We start from the raw sequence: 22,304 nt of genomic DNA, 5'->3' as shown, positions 1-22,304 counted from the left end.
ACTTTGCTCTGTTTTCTATCTCTTCTGATCACCATGACGCTGAACTGCCTAACCCAGTGACCTCGCTACAGTGTTCAGCTGGTCCATTGTGGGTTCCTGTTCAGCCTGCTGACCTACACCCCTGTCCTCTTGAAGTTGGTGCCATGACACTCCACTTTCCCTCCACCCTCTATTTTGCCTTTGCAGACCTCTGGAAATGGTGTTGCCCACACCTCCTTGTTTAAGTAAGAATTGTGGTCGTCTTTAACTTCCTGCATCCCTGCCTCCCAGCTCAGTTCATTACTAACTTCTTCCTTGATGCCTCCTTTCCATTCTCACTGTGGGCACTGCCTAGGTAGGCCCTTAGTGCATAAAATACTGGAATATGATAATTCTCTGCCTCCAGCTTCACAGAATGCTCTTCCTAAGACACTGGTTGGCCTAAGGCCTTCTATGCTCCCCATCTCCAAAGACTGGATCTAAAATTCCTTAGTACAGCATTCAAGATCTGTCTCAGTCCTTCATGCTGTTGTAACAAGAGACCACTGACTGGGTAGCCTATAAACAACAGACATTTATTGCTTACCATCTGGAAGCTAGAGTCCAAGATCAAGGTGCCAGTATTGTAGGAAGGGGGGGCCCCCCTCCAGGGCCCCAAGAATGGGCTCTTGTCTAACACTCAGAAAAGAATTGTCCGAGGAGACATATGCTGACAAAGCAAGAGACTTTATTGGAAGAAGGCACCTGGGTGGAGAGCAGCAGGGTAAGGAAACCCAAGAGAACTGCTCTGCCACGTGCCACGTGGCTCGCAGTCTCAGGTTTTATGGTAATGGGATTAGTTTCCGGATTGTTTTTGGCCAATCATTCTGACTCAGAGTCCTTCCTGGTGGCACATGCATTGCTCAGCCAAGATGGATGCTAGTGAGAGGGATTCTGGGAGGTGGACGGACACGCGGTGTCTCCTTTTGACCTTTCCTGAATTCTTCCGGTTGGTAGTGGCTTATTAGTTCCGTATTCCTTACCAGGACCTCCTGTTGTAAAACAACTCATGCGCATGGTTACTAGAGAGCCTGGCCAGGGTGGGCAGCTTCAGTCAGTGTGCTTCCCCTAACACCAGCATGGTTGCTTTCTGGTGAGAGCCCTCTTCCTGGTTCCTAACCCAGCCTTCTCACTGTGTCCTTCCATGGCTGAAGGGGGCTGGGGGTCTCTGAATCTCCTTTATAAATTATTCATTCCATTCATTAAGATTCCACCCACATATTTGGAGCACCACCCTAGGACCTCACATCCTAATACCATCACCTTTTGGGAGTTTGGATTTTAGCATGTGAATTGGAGGGGGACACAAGCGTTCAGACTCACAGCAAGACTCTTCTCAGTGTGACTGTCACGCGGTTTCTCGGTTTTGTTTACAGCTTCCCCAATATATATACACACAGCCTCTCTGCCTCTCTGCCTTCTCCCCTTCCTCCTTCCCACCCTGTCTGTCTCTGTCTCTGTCACTGTCTCCCTGTCTCTTTCTGCAGGGCTTCTCGTGTTAGACCACACCATGTGCTCTCCAGTTTTTGTAGTTGTTCAGTCGCTAAGTTTCACTTGTTGCTGTATTATTTTTGTCTGTGGCTTTGGTTTTTATTTGGGAAGCTAATGAGAGGCAGGCTGTTAGAAAACCCTGAGGCAAGCTGTTTGGCTTATTGACATACTAGATGAATGAATTCCATTATATGGGTGATCAAGGAATCCATACATTAAGGAAAAACTGATCATCACCACCTCACTGGTGTTGGTAGCCTGTGAACTTGGCCCGGTTTCCTCAGCAGGTGGTAAATTGATCATGCCGTTTCTCTCCGTCTATCACCTGTCTCATCAGTTTACAGGTCAACATATCCTCTGTTCAGTTCTTACAAAGAGAAAATGCAGATGCACTCGCAGACACAAAGGTTCATTTTGTCCTGTAGGCAGATGATAATCATACTTCTTTTTAATAAAAAAAGAACACTTTTCTTCTTTTTCAAAAAACCAAGTTAGCTCTCCTATTATCTGAATTTTATTAGATTATTAAAAAAAAAAAAGAGAGAGATTTCTTTTTCCCAAATGAGAACGCAGGTACTGTGGACTTACTGCTTCAAAGGAGGCATCAGCCCTTAACTTGTATCAGCCTGCCTTGTTTACCTGCTCCTCCACCCCCAATACACAGCACACCATGAGAATTAAATACCATGCTGCTGCTGCTAAGTCGCTTCAGTCGTGTCCGACTCTTTGCGACCCCATAGACGGCAGCCCATCAGGCTCCCCCGTCCCTGGGATTCTCCAGGCAAGAACACTGGAGTGGGTTGCCATTTCCTTCTCCAATGCTTGAAAGTGAAAAGTGAAAGTGAAGTCGCTCAGTCGTGCCTGACTCTTAGCGACCCCATGGACTGCAGCCCACCAGGTTCCTCCATCCATGGGATAAACACAAACAATTCACCAGGAATGTTAAAAAGGAGAAAAATGTCCTCAATTTTATTTTCTCAGCCCGTTGATATCTAAGTGAGTTGTTACACATGCAAATATACTTTAGATTCTTTTCCTGGTGAGTAAATCCATAAGATTTTTTCTTGGATTAGTATTATGGTTGTAAAGTTTTTCTTGGGCACTGTATTTTGTATAGCCAGCTCTTGCAGTATAAGAGAAGCTTCAGCCACTTGGGGGCACCCAGGTATTTACTTAGTGAAGAAACTGAAGGAATTGCCAAGGGAAAGTAATTTGATCATAAGAAAGAAGGGAAAAAATACACAGTAGAGATTAATCCAGAAAGTAGGTTTGTGTTTAACACTGATGACCATATGCTAAGGAAGGAAATTCACTAGACAGCCTAATTTATTGTACAGAGGCAGTAAAACCCCAGAGAGGTTCCTGTTTATTAATGGGACTTCTGCAGAGGCACGCAGCCTTGGGGATCTCAGATCTCAGGTAGTAGACAAATAGAATGGACAGTGATTGGAAAGAGAATTTAACTGTAAGGTTACCCAGGGCCAAAAGAGTGTTTTCTTATTCTCTGTTGTTGCCTGGTGCCCAGCACTCTGTGGAGATGTGTATCCAATAAATGCTTGTTTTCTGCATAACTTCATGAGTGAACTGAGTAAGTATAGGAACAGCGTAACACTGAAGGGTCTTGCGAGAGTTTGGCTGTTACTCCGAACGTGGGTGAACCGAGCGGTACCGAGTGGTTGGGCGGGCACGGTCCGGCAAAAGTTGAAAAAAAAAAAGGAACAGCATAACAAAAAATGGGTAGACAGAGGCTGGAAGATTTGAAGCAATGATAACGTGTTAATGAAGGGAGCTAATTAATTAGCATGAGATATAACTACAAGGCAATGCGGGTATTATTAGAAATATTTGCTTGGCTCAAACATTTGCATGAAAGATGAGAACTGGTAAGGAAAATCCCACATCACCTATTCTAGTTGAAACTTTGTCAGGTTGAGCTATTGTGTTATATACGTTTTTATATAATACGTATAATTGAATTTTTCATTTGCATTTTGAGTATGTAATCAAGTAACACAGAAGCTCAAACAACATGGATGCTCAAATTACAATTTTTATGGTAACATCCAGTGCAAATTTATGATTATAATGTTGCTGTTTGAGGCATAGGAGATTCTGAAATGCCTTTTGAATTCTCAAATAATATTCAATTTATGTTAAAATGTATTTTTAGTGTTCCTAATTTTTTTTTATCCTGTTCTAGTTCCTTGAGAATTGGAGACCCAAGCAACTGCTTAGGTAACCTGATTTGGTCGTCAACCCTGATTCAGTAGACAGGAGTTTGGGATGGAGGATCCATCTGACCAGCTATTTTCAGATGGATTTAGGAGTGACTGCTGCTTGGTTTTAGCTTCCTGAGTATTTTCTTCAGTTTTGTAGCTTTGAAAATTCACTTTCATAAAGTCAGCTAGGAGTGAATAAACCCTGCAACATGTGCTAGAAATCAAATTCACTGGGGACTGATGAAGACAGAATACTATTATATTTATCCTGAAAAATTATTACTTCCAATCTAGTTTGGGATATATTAATTATTGGTGGGTAAAATATTCTACCAGGAATTTCTTCCATGGAATCACAATAAGTTCACGAGAACAGAATACAGTTTCTCTTCCAGTATCACGCTGGGCATTTAAATTGGGGTAAGTTTTTTGAAAGACAATTTGGCAATATCTCGTAAGGATAAAGTCTAGATGTCTATGCTAGTTACCTTAGTATTAGACACAGAATGCTGAGCTTCAACTAGGCGTTCCTACCATTGTGTTTAACTTTCCCTTAGGAGCATCTCTAAAATATATCTTTGAACTGGCAGTAGCTGTTTATGTGTGCTCAGTCATGTCCGACTCTGTGGCCCCATGGACTGTGTAGCCTGCCAGGCTTCTCTGTCCATGGGCTTCTCCAGACAAGAATACTGGAGTGGGTTGCCATGCCCTCCTCCGGGGGATCTTCCCGACCCAGGGATCGAACCATGTCTGTTATGTCCCCAGCATTGGCTGGTGGGTTCTTTTACCACTGAGCCTCCAGGGAAGCTAGAATTTTCCAGACAAGAATACTGGAGTGGGTTGCCATTTCGTACTCCAGGGGAGCTTCCTAACACAGGGATTGAACTGGCATCTCTTGCATCTTTTGCATTGGCAGGTAGATTCTTTACCACTAGTGCCACCTGGAAAGCTGTTTACTGATTAGCTTTTATGCCAGGCACTATGTGAGGCATTCTGAGTCCAAGTCCAAGGCAAATCATGGGGACGTCCAGATGAGAATGATCCTCTCTAAGGGGGCAGATTCTATAGTTCTCAAATAGCTAAGATACCAGATACAACATCTTAAGAGCTGTAGATGCAGAACTGTGGCAGTTCCAGAGGAATGTGGTCTGTGTTTGACTTAGAGTCTGTGCTTCGGCTGGAGCCTGAAGGATAACAGGTGTGTGTGCCCAGAGACAGGGCAGGTGGAAGGGATGGCCTGGTTTAGGGAGCAGCAAGGGCAAAGGCTCGTGGATGAGGCAGGAGGGGTCTTGCAGAAGGAACAGGAATTCACTTGCCTGGGACATGATGTGTGTACAGGGCAGAAGGAAGGGATTGGAAGCCCAGGCTGGGGAAGCTGGACTTTTTCCTGTAGTACTTAAATGCCAGTGAGAGTGTGGTACCTTAAAATGGTTTTCTTTCTTTCTATTTTTGATAGGTAACAATGCTTAAATGTTTTAAAAAGAAATTATCTTGAAATAATTATTAATACTATGAGTCTAATTTTCTTCAGATCCTGCAAATGTGGTATGTGCTTTTTTTTAAAAAAAAAAAGTCTTATTTATTTATTTACCTGTATTTTTGACAGTGCTGGGTCTTCACTGCTGCATGGGCTTTTTCCTAGTTGTGGTGAGTGGGGGCTACTCTGTAGTTGAAGTTTACAGGCCTGTCATTGTGGTGGCTTCTCTTGTGGAGCACAGGTTCTAGGGTGCATGGCCTTCAGTAGTTGCAGCTCCTGGGCTCTAGAACACAGGCTCAATAATTGCGGTACCCAGGCTTACTTGTTCAGCTGCATGTGGGGTCTTCCTGGATCAGAGATCTAACCCATGTCTCCTGCATTAGCAGGCAGATTCTTTACCACTGAGCCACCAGGGAAGCCCTGTGGTGTTGCAGGAAGAGGGAACCCTTCCAGGGCCCGAGAGTGGGCTCTTGTCTGACACTCAGAAATGAATCGTCCAAGGAGACACACGAGCTGACAAAGCAACAGGCTTTATTAGGAAGGGGCACCTGGGCAGACAACAATAGGGTAAGGGAACCCAGGAGAACTGTTCTGCTGCATGGCCCACAGCCTCAGGTTTTATGGCGATAGGATTAGTTTCTGGGTTTTCTTTGTTTAATTATTCTGACTCAGGGTCCTTCCTGGTGGCACATGGCATTGCTCTGCCAAGATGGAGGACAACGAGAAGGATTCTGGGAGATGGAAGGACATGTGGCATCTCCCTTTGACCTTTCCTGAACTCTTCGAGTGGGTGGCGGCTTATTAGTTCTGTATTCCTTACCAGGACCTCCTGTTGTAAAACAACTCGTGCAGGTGGTCACGATGGTGCCTGGCCAGGGTGGATGGTTTCAGTCAGTGTGCTTCCCCTAACAACTCCCCCCACCCCGAAAGACTTCATACTCAAGATACTTCCTGTGAATTGGGGCAGAGGTCTCTTCCTTCTGTAACTACTTCCTGCTGGGTGTGGGTGTAGTCCTGCCTAGCAGAGCAGAAGTCTTTGATCTAAGTCACGGTCTTCCGTACCTTTAACTGGCTTCCACCCTTGTAGTAACCTCAATTTAGCCTGAAACTGCTGGACCCTGTCAGAGATGAAGCAGACAGGGGTCAAACAGGAGGCCAAACACGATGGTCATCACTGGGCCCAGAAAAGGAAGGCAAAATTTGGGGTGAGGGCTGCAGGATGTATGACTTTCTTCTGATTGGTTGGTGGTGAGGCAACCAGGGTGGTACTCCAGGAATCTTGCAGTCAGCCCAAAGTAATCATCCTCTACCTGGGTGGGGCCCCAGTTCTGCAGAAAAGGATCCTGCCCCAAGGCTATACCACCACTTGGTTGCTCCTCCCCTGTTTCTGTATCCCCTCCCTTCTCTGATCAGCAGCTGTTTGAAGCCGCCCTTTGGAACTCATGGAAGATCAAGGAGGCTGAATGAAGCCTATATCCTACAAACAAGAAACGTGGGACACAGAAAGATCCCAAAGCCTCACAGAGTCCTGCTCAGTTTTAGTGACTTTTAGCCAGGTAGCCAGTTGCCTAGTTTTATAAAAAGTAAGGTTGCAGTGACTAGTTGCCAACAGACATTGTTTTGATAATGTTCGGTGGCATCCAAGTCTGACTTGACTCAGGAAACTCAAGTTCTTAGCAATACAAAGACTAGTCTGAAATCACACCCATAGTGTCACCTTGTTATTTCCTTGGATGTCTGAACTGTAGCTACTCTATTTTGACTTGCAATTGTAATATTTTCCTTAATAGCCAAAACAGATATCACCATTAATAATGTTAGTGTTTCTCTAGGTATGAGAAGATGCAAGAATTGGTACTCATAAAATCTTCTCCTGAAAATCATCTAACTCTCTGAAGACCTGTTCTGCAAATTTTTCCCAGAACACCGAGTACCTCATTCCTGATCTCCATCCTGAACTCCTTTCAGGGATGTTGAAAGTCAGCAGCTGCAGTGGCCATGATTTAATCCTTGTAGAGGTAGATGGCAAACATCAGTTTCCAGTTGGCAGAGCCCTTTCATGGTTATAAATTTAACCATGATTTGTGTGTTGGGGGGAGGTGCATTTCATGACCATGTTGTCCCACTGTACTGAGAAGACTCATTCCCACTTCTGGCAGACTTCACCATAGGCCACTCAATGTACTGTTAATGGACTAGGCCATAAACCAGAATCAAATTCTCTGTCTTATTAGCCTCTTGGTCCAGGAAAATATTCCCTCCTGTTGCTTCTTCCCATATCTTATTGTTGTTGTTCAGTCACCTAGTGGTGTCCGACTCTTTGTGACCCATGGACTACAGCATGCCAGGCCTCCCTTCCCACATCTAGAGTTACATTATTACAATCATTGATCTCATATTTATCTATATATTATTTTATCAGAGGCTCAGTTACATATTTGGAAATGTAGGAAACAGCAATTTTGTAAAACAGGTGAAATACGAATTACGCAGCTAGCAGTATTTAGTAAAGTCATAAGTAAGACTTAAGCTAGAAGCTTTAATGGCTCAGAGGGTAAAGTGTCTGCCTGCAAGGTGGAAAACCTGGGTTCGATCCCTGAAACCTGGGTTTGATCCCTGGGCCAGGAAGATCCCCCGGAGAAGGAAATGGCAACCCACTCCAGTACTCTTGCCTGGAAAATCCCATGGATGGAGAAGCCTGGTGCAGGCTACAGTCCATGGGGTTGCAAAGTGACTGAGCGACTTCACTTTCACTTTCATTAGATGCAGCCCAGTATATTCCAGGTCATCTGACTTAGTCTATTTTATATCAATCTTTATCTTTCAGGGAAATTATATATTGGCATTGTCCATAAGGCACACAGCCCAGTTTTGTGGTATTACTAGACTGATTAGTTTAAGTATGATTTAATTGTTGCCAATGTAGAGGAGATTTGAAACTTAAATTACTGTAGCCTGGTGGTGTCTACATAAATCCATCCCATAATTGTGGGAGATATTATTCCTTGGCTGAAACTTTGCTTATTTCTCTGATTGAGCTTATTTTGAGCTTCTGTTACTCTATTACTATTGAGTAATAGGAGAAAACTCGTATTTATGGCCAGGGTCAGAGCAGGCATTATTAATTGACCAGATGAGGGGATTCCACCCAGTAATAACAATTGTGACCTGAACATGACTATAATTTTTCCTTTAAAGTAAATTTCTTCAGGGAAAACCAATTAGAGCCTTGGAGTCAGAAATTCACCAAGGTGACCCAGAAGTACTAGACACAGCTGTAAACCCAATGATTGGACTGATTTCTAAAACTAGCATAGGATCATTTCTATGACAGAAAAGCATTTGATTCACATGCAAAGGTTAAGAAGTTAAGAAAACATTATAAATGATCATACAAGTCACATCAAGAATCTTGGGCTAGCTGTCTATCTCTGATATCTTCTTTTTCTTGTCTTGGTGTGAGTGTAGTTCCTCCTCTCAGAGTCATTTTAAGCTAATTTTGAGGTCAGTCACCCTCTCTATAGCCCAGTCCAGTGCAAGGGCCCTACAAGGGTCCCTGTGTACAGATTGGAGACAGCACTTCAAAGAATCATGACTGATAACATTTTACTAGGATATATCAGATTTTTAGCAACTCCATATAATCTCTAGAATATCTATATTAGTAATATTTACCATCCAATATAGCCAGCACTGGTGGGTGTATCACTTAGCTTGCTCATACATCACAGTGAGCATATATTGAGGCTCAAGGTCTAGTGAAATTGACTCTGCCATCTTGGACCTAGTTGGTTCTATGGCTATGGCATTCCTAACAAAATCCATTTACCCAACTAAATGCAACCCAATCTTAGAAAATCCTGGTCATCCATAACTCATTCTTTTCAGTACTTTTTCATTTCTCACACCTTTTACTGAAAACATTTCCCTTAAAAGTTTTTTTTTTTCCCCACATTGACTTACTTTTCTTATTGATAAATTTGTAACAGAATACCAGGTATTACTTTAATACAGAATTTTTCCCAGTTCATATGAACCTGAAATTCATTTAAGTTAATTTTTTCTTGTATTTAGAATTGTTTGATTTGTAAGTGCTTACTTTTCTTTAAGCCAATTAAATAGAGCTCATTTACAAATTAACCACAGTAATATTATCCATAGATATATTCTGAGACATATATATATACAGACAGACATGAGAGATCTAGTTTCATTTTCTAAACTTAGTCATGAATCAGATATCACAATAGAAAATTCACTAATTTATAAATACCATTTTGAATAAATAAAATTTTTAAACCCTTCTTCCTTTTTTCCTTCAGTCTCAGGAATTAGAGATGATCTAGATAAGTGTTCCTGAGAGCCTGGTCTCAAGGCACAGGGAGAGAAAATCAAACTACTAGAACTTGTTCCATCTCAGGGTCAAAATTCTGAAAATTCAACTGTGCAAAAAAAACTAGCTTTGGAACTAATTTTTAGCACTTTTATCTAAACCAACTTTCTCTGAGGTCTAAATAACATGGCAGCAGATCTAGACAAAATGGTGGACACACAAAGCAAAATGGCCGTCACAAATCATAACACAGAACACTGTACACAAGCCCAGGCATCCTAGTCAAACACTCCCTTAAACACAAGATTGCAGTCTCTCAGAAAACCTCCTCCAGAAGCAGAACTTCAGATCCAAGTACTAACAGAGTAAATGGAAATATCTCAGGTCTTCAAAGATTTCAAAGGGAGGAAAGGAGGCTAAGTTGAAAGAAGAGGGGGAAGGAGGCAGGGGAGGGGGGGCTAAAGGGGTGGCCTTACAGATGTCTCCTGCCACCTGCAGATACCCAGATATTACAGGACTTTACCCTGGGCTTCCAGGGAAGGGAGGACTGGAACTCAACCCTACTGGAAATCAGACCAGAACCAGAATTTGAGTTCTCTGCCAACTGGAGGCAATCAGAATCCGACCCTCAGCTCAGGCCGAGTCCCTTCTACCAGGCTTCTGCATCCAGGACCAAGGGACAAGAAAGAATGGTAAAGAAGGCCAGGATGAAACAAGAGGGGAAAGGTGGCAGAGGAAGGAGGCCAAAGAGGTAGGCTTATAGACGTCTCCTACCACCTGCAGACACCCAGGAGTTACAGGGCTTTCCCCTGGGCTTCCAGGGAAGGGAGGGCTGGTACTCAGCCCTACCAGAAACCAGAGCAGACCAGACAGAACCAGAATCCAAACCAGAAACCATACCAGAACAGAACTGGAATTCGAGTTCTCTGCCAGCTGGAGTCCATCAGGCTTTGACCCTCAGCCTAGGCTGAGGCCCTTTGACCAGACTCCTGCATCCAGGACTAGGGGGCTAGAAAAAAGGGTAGGGTAGGAAGGGTTAAGAAGAGAAAAGAGAGGGAAGGGGACAGGGGTCAATAAAGTCTCTTGATCCTTACCCTATCGGGGCACTCTGGCCATTTGTCCATGTCAGGAGGAGACCAGGGACAAAAGAGCCTCAGTTGCGGCCACTGGGTCTTGTCCACTGGCAGGCGAGTGGTCCCTGAGTACCCCAAGTGGTCAGGATGTCAGCTGCAGCAAAGAAGGTCCCCACCAGAGTTGCTATTTGTTGGAAGGGGGAACTGTTCCAGGTTCCAAGAGTGGGCTCTTGTCTAACACTGGGAAATGAATTGTCCAAGGAGACACACAAGCTGACAAAGCAAGTGACTTTATTGGGAAGGGGTGCCCATGGGGAGAGCAATAGGGTAGGGGAACCCAGGAGAACTGCTCTGCCCCATGGCTTCCAGTCTCAGGTTTTATGTGATGGGATTAGTTTCAGGGTCCTTCCTGGTGGCACATGCATTGCTCATCCAAGATGGATGTCAAGGAGAAGGATTCTGGGAGGTGGAAGGACAGATGGCATTTCCTTTTGACCTTTCCTCAACTCTTCTGGTTGTTGGTAGCTTATTAGTTTCATTTTCCTTACCAGGACCTCCTGTCATAAAATAACTCATGTGTGTGGTTACTGTGGTACCTGGCCAGGGTGGGTGGTTTCAATCATTGTGTTTCTCCTAACAGTGGTATGTGTTTTGTTCCAAGTAGCAAAATGGTTGTTTTAGTAGTGGGAAATAATAAGGCATAAAGGGATGTGCTGAGAGACAAGAGAATAATTTTTTTCTCTTGTAGCCAGTTTGTTGAAATGAAGTGTGTTAGTCCCTCAGTCATGTCTGACTCTTTGCTATCCCATGGACTGTAGCCCACCAAGCTCCTCTGTCCATGGAATACTTTCCTCTGTCCAGGCAAGAATACTGGAGTGGATAGCCATTCCCTTCTTCAGGGGATCTTCCTGACCCAGGGATCAAGCCCTTGTCTTCTGCATTGCAGGCAGATTCTTTACTGTCTGAGCCACCAGGGATGAAAAATCACACCAACTCTTTGTCTTGTATTTCCCAATTTCATGAAAATAAAAACATTTTCTTTAAAAATTACTTTTGAGGACATGAGGGCACATAGTGCCATTGAGTCTTGGAAAGATCAAATTGGTACACAGATTGTCCAAAGGCAGAGATTTATAGAGGACAAGAGTGCTGAAAATGCTAGGCAAGGAGGGGTGGGGAGTTACAGTTAGGAGCATGGACTTAGGAATCAGACATCTGAGTTTAAACCCAAGCTCCACCATCTACCAACTTCTCTGCTCACTTCTGATATGCCAGATGAACAATTTCACCCATGATCCTCTGACTCTGCCACTCTTGCTCTCCATCAATGACCTGTATATTCCCCCTCTACTCATGTCACATCCCATGGTTTACTGTTGTGTTGCCTTTCTCCTTCCTCTTTCTCACTCTCCTGAAAAACCCAACCCTGGTTAAAATCAGGGTTGTCCAGGCATAACCTTGTACCCCACCTAGACACACACACACACAGCTCTGATGATACTGAATTAATTAACTTAACTCCTGCACGGACACAGCACTCTCTGACAATTCTACCATGTTCCCTAGTAAATTCATTCTCTCACTTTACTAGGTGATTATTCCACACCTTTGTCTCTCTGCTCAAACCTCCTGCATCCCCTCCTGTCTCTCAGCCAGTGATCTTCCTGCTGATTTCAATAGGAAACTAGAAGTAGTCAGAAGAAAAGCCTCTTATTTCCCGCCAAATCCTACTGCTGCTGCTGCTGCTAAGTCGCTTCAGTTGTGCCCGACTCTTAGCGGCCCCATGGACTGCAGCCTACCAGACTCCTCCGTCCATGGGATTTTCCAGGCAAGAGTACTGGAGTGAGTTGCCATTGTCTTATAATTCTATTCTCCAAACCCCCACTCTTTGCTACAGAGGTGTTGTGTGTGTTCCTGGCTGAAGTCTATCTCATTCCCCACCCACCAGATCCTTTGCTCTTGCCTGTTTGGCACTTTCTTCTACAGTATCCTCCCACTAACTTCATCAAAGATCCTCTTTTTACTGGATCATTCTTATTCAAACATTTTTTAATATCTCCCTTCTTTAAAAATACCCTCCTTAATCCTTTGTCTCCAGGAAGCTTTGCCCCACCTCTCTGTTCCTCTTTAAAGCAAAACCCTTTGAATAAGTTGTCTGTTTTCTCTGCCTCCAATAACTTACCTCAGACTTTCCACCCCCACTCCATCTGTTATTATGAATATTTTCAAACATATAAAAAAGCTGAAAGAATTTTAAGTGAACTCCCATATAACCACCACCTAGACTACAATTGATGTTTTGCTTTATTTGCTTTAATACATATCTTGTCATCTTTTCATTCCGTGACTATTTCATCAATCAAACTTAGGTTTAGGATGCACTTTAAACAAGTTGCAGGCATCAGTACATGCTCTATTAAACACTTCAGTGTGCATATTATTAGTTAGAGTTCAGTATTTATTCATAGTTCTCTCTTTGGAGATTAAGTGACTCACCCAGGGTTCTGACATATGAGTACACCACCTTTGCAATCCAAATCTTTATTAAGATATAGAGCATGACTATCACCACAGAAAGTTCCCTCATGCTCCTTCTCAATCAATCCCCAGCCCATCCTCCCATCTTCTGCCAGAGCCAACCTCTGTTTTGATTTTCCCCCATCGTATATATGTCTGGATGTGAGAGTTGGTCTATAAAGAAGGCTGAGTGCCGAAGAATTGGTGCTTTTGAAATGTGGTGCTGGCAGAAGACTCTTGAGAGTCCCTTGGACTGCAAGGAGATCAAGCCAGTCAATCCTAAAGGAAATCAGTGCTGACTATTTCATTGGAAGGATGATGCTGCAGCTGAAGCTCCGATACTTGGGTCACTTGGTACAAAGAGCCAACTCATTGGAAAAGACCCTGATGCTGGGAAAGATAGAAGACAGGAGGAGAAGGGGACAACAGAAGATGAGATGGTTGGATGGCATCACTGACTCAATGGACATGAGTTCGTGCAAGTTCCAGGAAATGGTGAAGGACAGGGAAGCTTGGTATGCTGCAATCCAAGTGGGTCAGACACGACTGAGCCACTGATGAACAACAACATCGCATACAATAGCTTGAATTGCACATGTACTCTTTTGTGTATGTTCTTTCACTCAGCATGACATATTTGAGATTTAGCTGTAAAATATGTGTTATTCATACCTTTCTATTGCTCAGTATTATTCTATTGTTTCTACAACAGTTTGTTTATTCATTTTCCTATTAATGGATCCCTAGGCTGTTTTGGGGCTTCCTAGCTGGTGCTAATGGTAGAGCCCACCTGCCAATGAAGGAGACTTGAGATGTGGATTTGATCCCTGGGTCAGGAAGATCTCAGTGGTGACATGGCAACCCACTCCAGTGTTCTTGCCTGGAGAATCCCATGGACAGAGGAACCTGATGGGCTACAGTTCATAGGGCTGCAGAGTCAGTCACGACTGAAGCGACTTAGCACACAGCACACACAGGCTGTTTTTAGCTTGGGGCTGTTATGAATAAACTTGCCACAAACAAACACAAAGTTCTTTTTTGTGGATGTAGGGTTTCTTTTTGGCTAAATACTTAGGAGTGAAATTATTGGGTCATAGGGTAGGTGTATTTAGTTTTATAAGAAAAAAATGGTAGTATTGTTTTACACTCTGACCAACAGTATTCTGTTGATTGTTCTGTTTCCTGGTCAGTATTTGGTTTTGTCAGTTTTTTTCATGTATATCCATTCTGGTGAGTATGTAGTGACATCTCATTGTACTTTTTATTATATAAATGTGTCTGATGAATATTAACATTCAGTACTTTTCATGTCCTTATTGATCATTAGTTTATCTTCTTCTGCGAAGTTATCAAATCTTTTGTTCTCTTTTTATTGAATTATAAGCGTTCATGACATATCCTAGATATGATTCTTTGTCAGATATATGATTTACATATGTTTTCTCCCAGACTTTGATTTACCTATTCATTTTCTTTCTTTTTTGTCTCTCTTTGGCTGTACTGTGTGGCACATGGGATCTTAGTCCCCGGGCCTGGGATCAAACTTGTGCTGCATGCAATGAAGGCACAGAATCTTAGCCACTAGACTGCCAGGGAAGTTCCGTGCCCCAATCTTGCACATATTCATTTTCTTAATGGTGTCTTTTGATGAGCAGAAAATTTTAATTTTGATTGTCTATTTTTTTAAGTTAATTGCTTTAATATCTAAAAGTTTTATAGTTTTAGCTTTTATATTTATGTCTATGATACATTTTAAATTAATTTTTATATGTGGTGTGAGGTTGGGGTCAAGATTTATTTATTTTGCCATATAGATATGTAGTTGTCTTAACATCATTTGTTATAAAGCCTTGTCTTTTGCTGTTGGATTTTTCTGTCAACTTGTGAAAATTCAAATGATCATATAAGTGTGAGTCTGTTTCTAAGTTCTCTGTTCTGTCTCACTGATTTTTCTTATTGATCCCATGCCAGTGTCAGACTGATTACTGTAGATTTACTAGTCAAAGTCTTAAAGTCAGGTAGTGTAAGTCCTCCAACTTTGGTCTCATTTTTTATAATCAATTTGGCTATTCAAGGTCATTTGCATTTCTGTACACATTTTAGAATTAGCTTGTCAATTTCTACAAAAAGCCCAGTGAAATGAACATGATTGTGTTTATTGAACTTATAGATCAGTTTGTGGAGAACTTGGATCTTAATATTTAGTCTTTTAATCCATGAACATGGTATGTCCATTTATTAGATCTTTAATTTCTCTCAGCAATGTCTTGTAGTCACAGTTTCATTTGAACCTACTCCTTCTAAGTTTTGTGCCCAAATTCCCCTGAAGCCACTCTTGTCTAGGTCACCAGTGGCCTCCGTGCTGCTGTATCCGATGGTCAGTTCAGTCTTCCCCATCCTTTGTCTTTCAACTGCCTTTGACATAATTGATCACTCTATCCTTGAAGCATTTTGTTCACCTGGCTTTGTCTCCCCATGTTCTCCTGGTCTTCCTCCCATCTCATTGGCAGCTATTTTTTGGTCTCCTTTGCTGGATCTTTTTCTTCCTGACATTTAGATGTTAGAGGTCCCTGAGCCTCAGTCTTCAGAGTTCTGTCCTTTATCCATTATCAGTCAATCTCATGGTGTGAATATGTTATATAAAACTATCACAATGTCTAAAGCCATAAGACTCCCAGTTTCATATCTCAATCCTTTATCCAGGACTTAAATATACAAACCCCAGACTTATATATTCAACTTCCTACCCATCTTCATTTGAATATCTAAAAGGTATCTCAAACTTAACCATTCCAAATGGAACTCATGATTTGCCTTTGAAATGTCTTGCACCTTCTGACTCCCTACCATCCACCATGTTCCCCAAGTCAGTAACTGACTTTTATCCTTGTTGCTCATATATCAGTCTTACAGTCTTCCTTGGCACCTCTCTTTCTCCTACACTGTGCATCACCTGTAACCAGGAAAGGTTAATTTTGAATTCGCACTGGATCTGCTCTGTGACTTTAACCCTTATCTTGCTGCTTTTGTTATTATGTGTGTGCCTGTGCTAAGTGGCTTCAGTCATGTCTGACTCTTTGCAACCCTGTGTACTGTAGCCCACCAGGCTCCTCTGCTCATGGGATTCTGCAGGCAAGAATACTGGAGTGGGTTGCCATACCATCCAGGGTATCTTCCTGACCCAGGGATCAAACCTGCGTCTTTTATGTCTCCTGCATTGGCAGGTGGATTCTTTACCACTGGACCACTTGGGTATCTCAAGGCTTCCCACCTGGGCTTCCCAGGTGGCACTAGTATTCATGGGGCTACAGTCCATGGGGTTGCAGAGTCAGACATGCCTGAACACAGCACATTTCACATTGGGAAATAGATGGGGAAACAGTGGAAACAGTGTCAGACTTTATTTTTCTGGGCTCCAAAATCACTACAGATGGTGACTGCAGCCATGAAATTAAAAGACGCTTACTCCTTGGAAGAAAAGTTATGACCAACCTAGATAGCATATTCAAAGGCAGAGACATTACTTTGCCAACAAAGGTTCGTCTAGTCAAGGCTATGGTTTTTCCAGTGGTCATGTATGGATGTGAGAGTTGGACTGTGAAGAAGGCTGAGCACTGAAGAATTGATGCTTTTAAACTGTGGTGTTGGAGAAGAGAGTCCCTTGGACTGCAAGGAGATCCAACCAGTCCATTCTGAAGGAGATCAGCCCTGGGATTTCTTTGGAAGGAATGATGCTAAAGCTGAAACTTTGGCCACCTCATGTGAAGAGTTGACTCATTGGAAAAGACTCTGATGCTGGGAGGGATTGGGGGCAAGAGGAGAAGGGGACGACAGAGGATGAGATGGCTGGATGGCATCACTGACTCAATGGATGTGAGTCTGAGTGAACTCCGGGAGTTGGTGATGGACAGGGAGGCCTGGTGTGTTGCGATTCATGGGGTCGCAGAGAGTCGGACACGACTGAGTGACTGATCTGATCTGATCTGATTATAGGCATACCTAATGGCCTGCCTCAGGAAGATACCCTGCCCCTGCCCACCTGTGAAGGACTATGACGTTCTTAAATTCTTTGTCTGGCAAATGGCTCAGCATCTGGCACCCCTTGACTCCTGCTTACCAGGGTGGCCTAGAAATTCACATTTGAGTAGGCCAGAATTGCAGATAGGAGATGTTCCATTTTACACCACCCAAGAAATGACTGTAAGGAAATGAAACTAATATATCTCCCTGCCTGAAGCTTGCTATTCTAGGAGACATTTGCAAGGATTGAATAGTCTTTTTACTTTGTTTCCTCACCTCCCCCATCTCTGATCCATTAAAGAACCTGGCATCCAGGCCCCAGTGAGATGGCTATTTTGAGGCAGTAGCCTGTCACCTTCTCAGTCAGCCACCTCCTGAATAAAGTCCCTTCCTTGTCCCAACACCTCCTCTCAGATTTATTGGCCTGTAGTGTGGGGAGCAGAGTGAGCTTGGACTCGGTAACAACCCTACATTAGAAAACCCTCTTGGCTCTATCATAGAGCTCTATTTACTTCTTAGCCATCACTCTATTCCAAGCCACCATCATTTCCACCTGGTTTACTCCAGTATTCTAAGTAATCTGCTTTGTCTCACTCTATTCTTTATATAACTTGCTGCTGCTGCTGCTGCTAAGTCGCTTCAGTCGTGTCCGACTCTGTGCGACCCCATAGACGGCAGCCCACCAGGCTCCCCCATCCCTGGAATTCTCCAGGCAAGAACACTGGAGTGGGTTGCCATTGCCTTCTCCAATGCATGAAAGGGAAAAGTGAAAGTGAAGTCGCTCAGTCATGTCCGACTCTTAGCGACCCCCTGGACTGCAGCCCACCAGGCTCCCCCATCCCTGGGATTTTCCAGGCAAGAGTACTGGAGTGGGGTGCCATTGCCTTCTCCAATGCATGAAAGTAAAAAGTGAAAGTGAAGTCGCTCAGTCATGTCCAACTCTTAGCGACCCCCTGGACTGCAGCCTACCAGGCTCCTCTGTCCATGCGATTTTCCAGGCAAGAGTACTGGAGTGGGGTGCCATTGCCTTCTCCGTTACATAACTTGAGTCACCTTTAAAAATGTTTAATCAGAGGAGCATTTCACTCCCATGATTAAAACCTTCTAGAACCTTTCTCTTATATTTAGGGGGAAGAAAACTTCTGCAATGGTTTAAAAAGCCTTAGATGATCAGACTTTTCTGTTCACGCTCTGACTTCATTCTGTTGCTCTTTCTTTCACAATACTCTTGACTTCATTGGCTTTTTTGTTGTTCTTGCACATTCTAAGCTTTTGGCCTCAGGGCCTTTGTGATTTCTGTTTCTCCTGCCTGTAACCTTTTCCCTAGATAATTATAAATCTTGTTACTTTATTTCATTCTGGTCTCTGCTTAAGTATCATCTCCCCAGAGAGGCCTTTTTTGGCCACCCTATGTAAGGAGAGTGTCCCCTCACCCCATGCTCTTCACTTGTTTACTCTGCTTTGGTTTTCTTCTTAGCACTTAGCATTATCTGCTTTGATATGTGTTTTATTTGTTAATTGTCTATTTCCTAGTAGAATACATACAAACTCCCTGAGGTCAAGGACTTTCTGCTTTGAAGGGTTAATACTGTTAACAATGCTTGTCACATAGTAAGTGCTCTATAAATTTATGTTGAAAGAATGACTGTGGGCAAGTTAACCTTGCTGGCCTCATTTTCTTCATCTGAGAAATGGGGAAAATAATGGTATTTACCTCATACAGCAAATGTGAATGCCAAATAAGATATTGAGTGTAATAAGACATTGTGGCAATAGTGTTGGCTGATGAGATTATGATTGCTATTCAATAATGTAAATGATCTAGGACTTTCCTGGTGGTGCAGTGGAGAGTAATCCACTTGCCAATGCAGGGGACACGGGTTGACCCCTGGTCCAGGAAGATTCCACATGCTGTGGAGTGACATGTGCCACAACTACTGAGCCTGCAAGCCGAAACTACTGAGCCCATGAGCTGAAACTACTGGAAACTGAGCCCCTGGAGCCTGTGCTCTGCAACTAGAGAAGCTGCTGCAATGGGAAGCCTACATACCACACCTGGAGACAGCCCTCGCAAAGCAACACCCAGTGCAGCCAAAAATAAGCAAAATATATACATGATTGAAATCTCTTATGATTAATCAACAGATACTTATGCTAAGTAAGGTGGACTTTGCCTGCTGTATACTTTTTACAGTGGTTGATTTCAGAAGTATAACTTACAATCCAGTTATTGGTAACTTAGTTGGAGGGAATAGATATAAGTACATGAAAAGTCAAATGCCAAGTGAAAGTCGCTCAGTCGTGTCCAATTCTTTGTGACCCCGTGGACTTCACAGTCCATGGAATTCTCCAGGCCAGAATATCGGAGTGGGTAGCTTTTCCCTTCTCCAGGGGATCTTCCCAACCCAAGGATAGAACTCAGGTCTCCCACATTACAGGCAGATTCTTTACCAGCTGAGCCACCAGGGAAGCCCAAGAATACTGGAGTGGGTAGCCTATCACTTCTCAGTGGATCTTCCTGACCCAGGCAGATTCTTTACCAACTGAGCTATGAGGAAAGCCCTAAATGCCATCGAATATTTAAATAACCAATCAAGACAACAGAACAGATGTTATCATGCTTAATTAGTTGTCTAATACATTTGCTGATGATGTTCTAGGTCTAAGAAATAAAAGCTTTTTTTTTTTTTTTAACTAGAGTCGTCTGAGGAGGCTTCGTGGAACATGTGGATTTGGGCTGCCTCTTGAAATGCTGGGGAGGATTTTAATCCTTTATTGGCCATGAGGTGCATGGGCATCAAAGGTGGGGCAGTGACATAAACCCTAAGGACTAGGGGAGGTAAACAATGTAATAAATCGGTTTGGCAGGAGGGAGAGGTCTTGTGAGGAAGCAGTTTGAGAGCAGCACAAAGAAAACAAGGTAGGAATGAAAGCAAATGATTCAGGCGACAGGAACTGCCCGTCCTTACTTGGGTTGGACAAGCAAGGAAGGAAGCACTTCTGCATGGTTAGGAAAGAAGGTAACGCATCACAGGCTTGCCTTCGCCAGGTTCACTCCCTTCTCCCCCACAGTACAAGTGCCCTAGGTGGTTACTCTCTGATGCCCAGACAGTGGGTTGGCTTGCGAAGTCCATGTGTCCATGTATCCAAGGAGAGGAGCCACAGGAGGACACTGCCCTTCTGTAACCAGAGCCTGTAAGATAACTTTAAACTCTCTCTTTTTTTTTATCCACAAGAATTCTCACTCAAGTGGCTAGGACTCAAAGGCAAGGGACAGTTTTCACTATGATTTCTTATTTAAAAGAGTAGAAAAACTACATACAAAAACTTAGCATTGGATTTGGGTTCCCTGCATCATTGGGAAAGGGTGGGAGGTGGGAGGGAGGTTCCAGGGGGAGGGAACATTTGTGTATCTATGGCTGATTCATGTTTATGTATGGCAGAAACCCACACAATATTGTAACTATCATCCAATTTAAAATAAAATTTTTTAAAAGACTAGAGAAACTTAGAAATTAAAGGCCAACCAATAAACATAATAATTTACATTTTAATATGCATATTAAGAAATACTTATTTTTTTCACTCCTCAATAGTGGATGAAAGTAGGAAAAGAGCATGTTAAGCACTTCCTTCTCTTTTAGAAGAGTATAAAGACGTAGACTAAGGAACAAATAAAAATATTCATATATTTGTTCAAAAAAAAAGAAATACTCAGGGTTTTTTCTGAACAACATGAAAGAGAAGTATATGTCACCCTAAAATATGCTACTTAGGCATATTGATTATTTTGAATTAAAGTTATTTAAGAAACAGCTGATACAAGAATACTCTGATCCTCCTTTGTCTCCCTGAGACCAGGAACTAAATCTCCCAGGTGGAAGGGATCTTCCCTGTACCAGGAGGTTTGAAGGCATCCTCATTGCCAGAGACAGGGAATTCAGGGCCAAGAGGGTTGTATAAACAAACTTTGTTACTACACTGATTTGCTGGGCCAAGCCCAAACCCCTGTATTTTGTCATTTCTTCACAAATTTATTGTTTCTTTTGTCTAAAAGGTATAAAAGCTACCTTCTTTGGTTACTTCTTTGCATCCCACATTTTTATCAGCTCTCATATATACAAAATTAATTTTTCTCTTGTTAATCTGTCTGTATCAATTTAATTATTAGACCAGCCAAAGAACTTAGAAGGGAAAAATTTTCCTCCCCTACAAGCATATTTGGTCAGTCATGTATAGCCACCTTCTCATTATCATGTGAAAGGAAACACCTTATATGAGAAGAGGCCAGAGTGACCTGTGAACTGATCAGATTGTTTTTTTAAAAAGGATAGGTTATCTAACCAACTATGAGATAAAATTTGCTTTAATAATATAATTGTATATAGATTTGCATCTAAAAGAATGTGTGTCCATTAAGTTTTTTTGTTATCAGCAAGTTAATAAATGTAACCTTTTGGAGCATTAGAACAGATTTCAGAGCAATCTGTAGTAATTAAGAAAATGATCCTGTAAAAATAAGAGAATCAAAATAAAACAAAAAAAGATGCAAAACAGATATGAGCCATGACAGATGTGGCAGAATAGGGAATGGACATGAAGACAATAAGACACATTGTTGTTAACACAGCCCTGACAACACGTGTCCCAGATTAAATAATGAATGCCGTTGGTGGGCACAGCCAGGAGAGAACAGAGAGCACATTGTTTCAGCCTGTCTATCTATTTTCAGACTAATTGCTTAAGTATAGGCTTCTGTTCTGGTTACAGCCAGAGGAAAATCAAACAGTTGAAATACTGTAAGTCCTGTAATTCACCCCCATCACAAATCAAAATTAAATAAGAGTTAAGAGCAAAGCATCCAAGTAAATTGTTAGGCCTGCCTGCAAATGAAAGCCTGAAGAGAAGCAGGATATACTTGTGCACTCTTTCATCCTCTCCTGATCAGGTTCTAGCTAATGTGATATGAGGGCTTGTCATCGCCTCTTCTGCGCTCAGGACTACAGCTTCAGCTCTGTAGGGTGGGGGGGCAGATCCCAGTTTCCATGCCTGGGACTGGCCCAAGGAGTGGTGTCTTCTTGGGCAGCGGCTTCTCTGAGGTTTCAGGCAGGTTGGTATCACCTGCCTTTTCCTACTTCCTACTGGGTCTTTGTGAT

General features: G+C 42.7%; 1 protein-coding gene across 3 annotated transcripts in view; it reads left to right on the top strand.

Annotated features, from left to right (window-relative positions):
* Positions 1-22,304, top strand: part of PLD1 (phospholipase D1, phosphatidylcholine-specific) — a 227,294-nt gene that overhangs the window by 36,227 nt on the left and 168,763 nt on the right. Inside the window, exon 2 of one of the 3 annotated variants that reach the window (XM_010835249.1) lies at positions 19,847-19,951. The exons of the other annotated variants lie outside the window; for them this stretch is intronic. The gene's annotated coding sequence lies outside the window, so the exon portion shown is untranslated. The remainder of the gene's footprint in view (positions 1-19,846; positions 19,952-22,304) is intronic. 3 annotated transcript variants of the gene reach the window in all.

Source organism: Bison bison, unplaced genomic scaffold, assembly GCF_000754665.1.
Source record: "Bison bison bison isolate TAMUID 2011002044 unplaced genomic scaffold, Bison_UMD1.0 scf7180017864040, whole genome shotgun sequence".
Lineage (NCBI taxonomy): Eukaryota > Metazoa > Chordata > Mammalia > Artiodactyla > Bovidae > Bison > Bison bison.
This window is presented reverse-complemented; position numbering and strand designations above follow the sequence as displayed.